The sequence below is a fragment of the Juglans regia genome, chromosome 9, assembly GCF_001411555.2.
Source record: "Juglans regia cultivar Chandler chromosome 9, Walnut 2.0, whole genome shotgun sequence".
NCBI classification, from domain to species: Eukaryota; Viridiplantae; Streptophyta; class Magnoliopsida; order Fagales; family Juglandaceae; genus Juglans; species Juglans regia.
Window position 1 is genome coordinate 8,759,412 of NC_049909.1, and position 9,024 is coordinate 8,768,435.

Sequence of the window (9,024 nt, forward strand, 5' to 3'; positions counted from 1 at the left end):
CTCACTTGTCCCACCTTCTTGGTCTGATTTGTTGGCATAATTACCACCATTGTGTGGCCTTCCCAGGTTTGTAATGAAGTATGAGTGGTGGTCAATTGATTTGGTTTGAGCAGAAAATGAAGAAGAAGTTTGGATGCGCATGGGTTTTGGTCAACATGATCTACTTCACCATCCCAATTGCCAATCGGATTTGATGCTCATGGAAGGGGATCGACCAAACTTGTTGTAAGAGAAATTTCCCTCCTATGGGACAGAGTAACAAGCCCATGAGGGACCTCGGGAGGGGAAGCACTTGGCCCAACGACCCTCTTCTAAAAGAAATCGCTTGGCCTCCATAGAGTACTCGACCCTAAGTAAAACCAACCCGTGAAACAACCCTCATGCGAGAAAGACAAACGATAGGGACAGACGAGACTCGCCACCCTGACACACCCGAGAGACACCTAGCTCTTGAGGACATGTACATGCAGGTGGGCAAGAGATGCAGAGGACCCTTGATCTCCTGATAGAATGCATGAAGAGACTCAACAATGATCACTCGCAAGCTAAAGTCTAGTCAGGGAGCGACGTCGTATTAATGGCATGACTTTCCGGACTCCACGCCATATTAATGGTGCCACCCCAAGGGCCACACCCTTTATCTAATTTTTTAGGGCGTAGGTATAAAGGCTTTGACCCGAGTTTCTAGAACTCGACCCAAAGACGTACGAAACACGACGTTAACACTTGTAATGGAGTGCTTTGAAGCACTTTCTTAGAGTGAAATGGCAAAGGTGGTGGAGTGTGGAGGTGGGTAATTTAGGTGCAGAAAATCCTTGAAGGAACAAAGGTACTCGGTTTGGACAAAACTTCATTTCCTAGGTGAATAGTTGTGATTTTGGCTTGGTCTTTGCAATTGTTTTTGGCCTCGTTTTATGTCTAACTTTAGGTGATATAATGAGAGTTGAGTGGTGCAAAAAACCTCTTGAAAAACTTGTGGAAGAGGCGTGGTGTTGGGGCTTATTGGTTGCTTGGTTTAGCACCTAGGTGCTGATTGGAGGGTTGTTGTAGCATTGACATTCCTTTGCCTCAAGAGACATGGGTTGAGTTAATTCTAACCTTTAAGGGTTGTCTAAGAGTGATGCAAAATATAAGAATTTCAGATCTAAAATTATGAAGAAAAGAGCTTGAAGAAAACTATGTAAGTCATGATATTGAGTTACTATTCCTGGGTGTGATGAGTAACCTTATTCAAGTTAGAAGCCTTACCATGGTTGAAAGGAAACCATTGGGGCGTGTGGGATGGGTTTGGGTAGAATGAAAACTAATGGTATGGTGTATGTGGGTCCTACACGGAAGAGTGATATGAAATACAAGGCTTTGGCTTCAAGTGTTGGGTTCTTATTGGGCCATATGAACAAACCTTTTGTGTAGGCCTAGGAGTGGACCTTTACTTGGCCCCATGTCAATAGTTTACTAAGTTGGTCCTAACTTTGGGTCTTTCCTAAATTGGGCCAATAGTATAAAGTCTTTTGAGCCCATAGTCTTATATCCACTAAGTTGGGCCTAATATCTTATGTCCATCAAGTTGGGCCTAAAATCTTATGTCTATTAAGTTGGGCCTAAGGTCTTAGTATCTATCCTTAAATTATCTCATCTTAGTAAGCTAGGGTCCTTATTAAACCCCTCTTGGGCCTTCTCCAAATCTATCTAATATTTTTACCAAATCATTGAGTCCACCAATGTGGCAAGTGTCCAATATGCGCCCATGAGTCATTCTTCGATCCATTCGCCTCTTGGTACTTTTTCTCAAAATTAATAAAGCACTAGAACTTTCTAATAATTCTAACTAAACCAAAGGTGTAAGCTCTTTTGCTAACTCAAGCTTCAAAAATTTCTTTTTTCTCAAGGATCACAACTTCTACTAAGCTAGGATCATGGCTACTAGGGTTAAATCCTAAGGTGCTTTTAAGTGGGGTGTTACATTTCTCTTAAGCAAAACTCTCGAATGATATGGATAGCAGCTCAACGTATTGCCTTGAGCGGTCCTTATGCTTTGCTAAATTGTTGCCTAGTCTTACAGTTATCGCTCTCATTTAGTACGAGAAATACTTTCATTGGACCGTTCTTTTTATTTGACTTGAGCAAACAATATGTTTGTATTGTTCTAACTTTTATTCCATTAATATAAACTGTTATCGAAAAAAATAATGTAACTGAAATGAGAGAAAATATGACGTTCATGCATATGTATCATCATGTTAAGTCAAATACAGAATTATTTTTGTAGGCATGTAGGTCTTCAATTCGGATATATTAACAAATATGCATGACATGCTAAATCATTAGGATATTTTCATCAATATAAATACAGATATATAAGAAAAAAAAAATATTATTCAAGTTCCATTAATTATTAATGCTTGCGGTCATGATCATCATCTTCAACCGCAAATTTCTTCTTATAATAGTCAAAACACAAAAAACATTAACATTCTAAAGGATATCCAAAGCCATCAACTGGGTATAATCTTTATTATTTCCGGTTGAAGGAGGCAAATCCACTAGACTCTTGGAAGAATAAAAAGACAAGGAAGGTGGTAGAAATATCAAACTTCCCAATTGTGAATTGGTGGAATGTTTTTCGTTTAAGAAGCTTGATGCACGTCCACTCTCATTGAGAGCTGGAAGGAAGGAATTAAGAAAACGTACGTTGCAAATTGCTCACCCAAGGTCTACTTTCGAACAGCAGTATCTGTACTCTAATTTCTTTGGGCACCTCCAGCAGCAATATCCCCAGCGTCAATGATTGAGGTGAGTGCAATTGCTAAAGCAGATTGGAATCTTTGGTCAACAGTGATTGCCTTTGTTGCAGTATCAATGGTCTCTAGTAAAGAGTGTTGAGGAGTAAGATCTTTCTTGTGCATATATGACTGATAATTGTCTTCTACTGGTTGTCTTCCCATACTTAGGTTTCCAATTTGGTTCTTGTTGTAGGGTTGACGTCCATAGTTAAGGAACCCATTAACCCAAGACATTGCATTGGGATCAGAAGAATTGAAGTTGAGAGTTGCGGAAGAATACTTTGGACGATATTCAGAAGAAACTATATTAAAACGAGGTAAGGAAGAGGATGGGCTTGATGTGAGGTCAAGAGTAATTGTTGGATGTGAAGGTACTGAAGATGAGAAAGAAGATTTGGATAAGTAGAAATGCTTTGATTTTAAACTATCCAACTTAAAAAAGTCCGGGCCATGAAGATTAGCTGTAGCAGTACTATTAGCAGTGGTGACTGATGAGCTGTGGCCTGCAGGTAATTGGGAGCTTGACGATTCAGACAAAAGCATGGAAGCAGCTGCTGAAGTGGTGGAAGCCATAGTAGTAGCTAACATGGGAAGTGGGTGGTTGTGTGTTCCTTCATAGGTGGTGATCAATATGGATATGTCCTCCGCACACCTTTGTACCTGAAATTGCAAACAATTCTCACCATTGTTAGAACCAGTACTAAAAAACTTTTGAATATAGAAAATTTTGAGGACTTTTTGTAACGTCCCAATAGAAGACCCAAACAATATGACCTATATTTCAAAAGGACTAGTCAATGATATAATTGGAGTCCCATTAGAACCTTATAAAGAGCAATAACTTCACCTTCACAAGCAATGTGAGATCTCCCATACACTACTTACCCTTATCCATATCATATGGGGTATCACAATCTACCCCCCTTAAATTTTCGACGTCCTCGTCGGGCCTGCCCATTGTAGGTGGCATGGCTCAAGTCCCACATTTCTAGTTGATATAGGTTCTGATACCATTTGTAAGCCATATGGCCTATACTCCAAAAAGACTAGTCAATGATACAATTGAAGCCCCATTGAAACCTTATAAAGAGCAAGAACTTCTCATTCCTAAGCAATGTGAGATCCCATACATCACCTACCCTTATCCATATCATATGGACTATCACAATTTTGTAACGCCTCAATAGAAGATCCAAACCACATGGCCTATACTCCAAAATGACTAGTCAATAATACAATTGAAGCCCCATTGGAATCTTATAAAGAGCAAGAATTTCTCATTCCCAAGTAATGTGGGATCCCATACACTACCTACCCTTATCTATATCATATGGGGTATCACACTTTTACAATGAGATAAAATCATGGCTAAATTTATCTATTTTGTTCTTAAGAAATCATTTTGATTTTTGATTTTTGATATTTGTTAAAAAACTTCATTTTAATCCAATTTTAGACCTTTTATCTTGGATTAGTAGTACTACTACTTGATCACATGATATTGAATTCTCCACCTTTTTTTCTTAGACAATTTATTAACTTAATAGTGACTTTTTATTGTATGTGCCAAACAAGATCAAAACCTAATCAATAAGTACTATAAAATATATTGAAAGGGATTAAATTAGTCATATAATTGCTCCCACATGCTGGTTGCCGATGTTTTTTTTCTTAGTGTTGAAAGTGTGTTGCCTTAGTTAAGTACTTGGTTTATAAAAAGAATTAAAAAAAGAAAGCTTATAAACTAACGTAGTTTGATATGCTACGCAATATAACTCGCTCTAGCATATGACCTCAAGCCACATTAGTTTGTAAATTAATTTTAATTATCTTATAAATCAAATATTATTGGTCACTTTACACAAGAGATTACTAAATACAAGAATGAAATAGTTTGGAAGCAAAGACATTTTTAATTTCACATGCCTTGATGAAGTATTTTCAAGAATTAAACTTCAAATTATGATAAGATTTTATAACTATACTAATGATCATGATAAGCTGGGCTCTCCCGATACAAATTACTTTAAAATTGTTCATTTGTCATAATGGTTAAAAATTTAATTGCAATACTAATTTAATGTATGTGAGATGATGATCAATTACTACTTATAATATAATTATAAGTACTACGTACCTGTTTTCTTACTGGGCATGAAGGTGAAACAGTGCAACGATAGTATGCTCGAGGGCATGGGTGACTCTTCGAAATCTTTTGTCCATATTTCCGCCATTGGCATCCATCATTCATCTATATGAAAGTAATTTTAATTTAAATAAATAATATAGATTTCACTACAAGAAAATTACTACTTATTTGTGGTCAGCTATTTCCTACGAAAATATATATTTTCTGCTAAATTGAGTCTGTTTTCATCATAAATAGTCATTCTCATCGCAAATAATATGTTACAAATGCTCGTTTTTCTCGTAGTATAATTAATTTAGCTTTATTGGATTAATATACCATTCATAAAATAGTAGATTAAAGTACTACCGAGGAGGCAAAAACTTTAAAACAAAATTTCCATCTTGTGTATATATATATTATATATATATACTTACTGTTGGGGTATCACATCTAGCCCGCACAGATACCCTAGCTTTCTTTACGGGATTTTGTTGTTGAACCTCATCATCTCCACTCCGTTTTGTCTTCAAAACTTTACTGTGTTGCCAACAAGTCTCCCTAGCTTCTTTCTTCAGTTCTTCAAAACTTTTAGCATTTACTTTCGATTGATCAGACAATTCGAATCTGCGATCTAGTCCAAGAGTCAAGCTGGTTTCTTTAGCTTGGTCATCCTCTTTTAATTTGCTAGAGACTACAGTTTTTTTGTCCTCTTTTGTATCATGTGTAACTCTTCCAAGGCAAAGCGAAACAAACTGATCTGATTCTTCAATTTCTTGATGGTTGTTTGTATTATTTGTAGTTTTTATCCTGTCTTTTTGAACAATGTCAAAGAATTTCATTTGAAGGTTCTGATAATCCTTCATTATCCGATCTAAAGACTTCTTTAGTCTTTGATTTTCTTCTCTTACCTCACCCATTTCTACTCTAGTAGACTGAAGCTGGACATCCTACATCGAGAGATATATATAACAAGAACATTATTTTTATTGTTAAACTATATGAAAAACAAAAAAAATAACTATATAAAAAAAGAAAAAAGAAAAAGAAAGTTTTATTGTTAAACTTTGAGATCGATGATGGAATGCTTAATGATAATACATCATATATCAAACACCACTACCACCAAGGGTGGTTGCTTAAAGCTCATTGGGTTACTCCCAAGTAATTTCGTATGTACAAATTAGCTCTGCGTAATTATAATCTAAATATGGATTCACTTTAGACTCTTAGTATTTTAGCCATCTAAGAATTCACTGAATTTCCTAGTGCCCGTAAGGTCTAAGCTATGGCTCAAACCCGACTCGAGGGTGTGCAGCATGCGGCTTTTTGCCGTCTAGGCCACTTCTATTTGGTTCTCAGCGGATATGGTGCTATTATGGTCATGCCCAAGTAGGGAAATCATCACATCTGGTTGCCCCCTCACCATTATCAAACACCACTACTTCGAATACATACAAAACGTCAAATGCCTTAGATCATCAGTTTCTATCGAACAATTGGACTTTAAGTGAGATAAAGATAGGCAAATGAATTGGACCATACAACACTTGTATTGCCTAAATGAATTTTCTTCGACAGAATTAATTTCTCAGTAAATATTTTAAAGTTTGCTTGATGAATCTACATTTTTCCAACTGTAACCCCCTAGATCAGTTAAAAGAAAGAAATTATAGCTAGGCACCTCAAATTCCAAACACAATATAATTTGGTCAGTATAGCTGGGTGCATATATTCGATCCAAACATAGTTTGATTAAAGTTGCTTCAAATGTGAACATGATGTTTTCATAGTTTTACAGTTCTAGAGTTTTCTCTATAAGCAAGAGTGGAGGGAGCTAGCTACCTAGGGCTAAGGTAAGTGATCATACCTTCCCTCCCAAGAAATGGAGATTTTTTTCTTATAAATAGCAATATAACTATTTTCAAATTAAAAGTGAGTTAACTCATTAATTCATGTATAGTGAAGGGTTATATATATATAAGTTCTCACTTTTCTTTTCGTTGCAATAAATATTAACTCATTATTTTAGCAAAAAATAATCATGTTGATAGAAAATATTAACTGACAGTAAATAATCAGTTATCTTGTAACGAGTACTTGGAGTTGAGAAATGAGAGTTACGTACATACTCAAAAGCAAATATATATAATAAATTAATGGATCGAGCTAATTAGATATAAATATTATCATGAGAGCCCATATTGAATCTGAAGAAAAGCCTAAATTCTTATACCTGTTTGCTGCAGCTTCTTGAATCCTTTTGTAAAGGTGAAGATGGCGGCTTCAAGTAATTTTCATGGCATGGTCTTCCATTTCCGACCTGGAATGTTGCAGGAAAAGTAGGCCAATAAAAGATAATTTATTAGGAGCTTTTCATGTCAATGAAGAGAAGTTAATAAATGTCATAAATCATCATGCAAAAGGAGATCAAATCACTTCTTTAGTTCTATATAGCTATTACTTACTATTTGATCATCACCATAAAAAGGCACTAATGGCAACAATTGCTAAATTGTAGCCTCTGATTCCAAGAAAAAAAAAACAGCTCAACTCTGAATCAAAACTCTCTCTCTCTCTCTCTCTGTATATATATATATATATATATATATATATTCTATAAAACTGGCAATATATTCTATAAAAGTTCTCATGTACTACTCCAGCCTCTAGAAAGAAATCTATCTGAGTTTCTTCCTGTACATGAGTGAGGGAAGTTAGACCAAATTAATCGGAAACGTGCTTGACAGAGATCGAGCTCTTTAATTTCTATGTACAAACTTCATGAAGCTGCTGCATGCATGATATATGACAAGACTCATTTTTTTTTTCCTCAGAAAAGCTGACTGTCGGAATATTGAGAAGCATTCGGGGGAAAAAAAACTAGAAATTAAGGAAAAGAAAGAAAGAAACTGCAGATATAAATTAAATAGCAAATATATTGAAAAGAAAATATCTACAGTCATATCCACAATATATATATGACTTCCAAGAACCATGGAAAGAAAGAAGATCTGAAAGCTCCACCTCGATTAATGTTGTTGTCTCTAATAATTTTATCCATCCTTCTTCATAACCAGTACTAGATTGATCATTATATATTTTCTCCTCCCTGACATGACCTCCATAACCAGTACTAGAAATGAATTCCTTGGTAGCGGCCTCCATAGCTCGTTATTTTATTTATTTTTTGTGCTTTATAATTTTCTTGATCACACTCCTCTGGGTCTCAATTTACGCCTCTGCACATATATAAATAGCTAGACATCATGAAGTATTTGATTCCATTCAGAAAGCCAAAGCAAGATATAATTCACGTACGGTCAGAGTTATGGATCTAATTCCGAACACGGACCAAAAATGTCAACTGCTCAATTTGAAATCATCATCTGTCTCAAAAGTTGATAGAAAGAGGTAGATTTTATTATTTTATATCTTAACATTCATTCTCACTTGTGGGCTAGACTTCCTTTCAATGAGTAGGTCCAACAAGTGGAATATTTAATTAAAATAGAATAGAGTGTAGAGTTAGAGTTCGAACTTAGGATCTCTGCTCTGATACCATGTGAAATTACCATCTATCTCAAAAGTTTAAATTGATGGGAATATGTAGATTGTATTATTTTATATTTAACACACAAGTCCAATTGCACTCGAATAAATTATATCATACTTGTGTTTCATGCATGCACCATTTAACTAACCAAAAAAATAGAAAATTCAACGTCAACGTTTGAGTTAACATGTGCCGCAATGCTCGGACCCCACGATCGGGTTCACGGTCAAACTTTTGCCACCAATATCGTACTGCATGTTACTGCCCGTTATCTGAGCGTTTCTTTTCTACGATGGTAGGGTTTTCTCACTTAAGAAGATTAAGATTGAGGTCGATGGCCGGCCCCCTCACTACAAGAAATCTGGCCTTTTCCAGCGATTTTAAAATCGTCACAAAAAAATCGTTGCAAATAAAGGTTATTTCCGGCGATTTTCAGGTCGCCGCTTAATTTTCGTTGCGAAGTTGAGAAATCATTGAAAAAAATGTATAATTCACTTTTGCGGCGACATCTACACCTTTTGCGGCGATTTTTGTCGTCGCAATAATGTTATTAACTA

General features: G+C 35.8%; 1 pseudogene; it reads right to left on the minus strand.

The window, feature by feature from the left end:
• Positions 1 to 2,475: 2,475 nt before the first annotated feature.
• LOC108987276 lies at positions 2,476 to 8,079 on the minus strand (annotated as a pseudogene).
• Between the last annotated feature and the right edge of the window lie 945 nt (positions 8,080 to 9,024).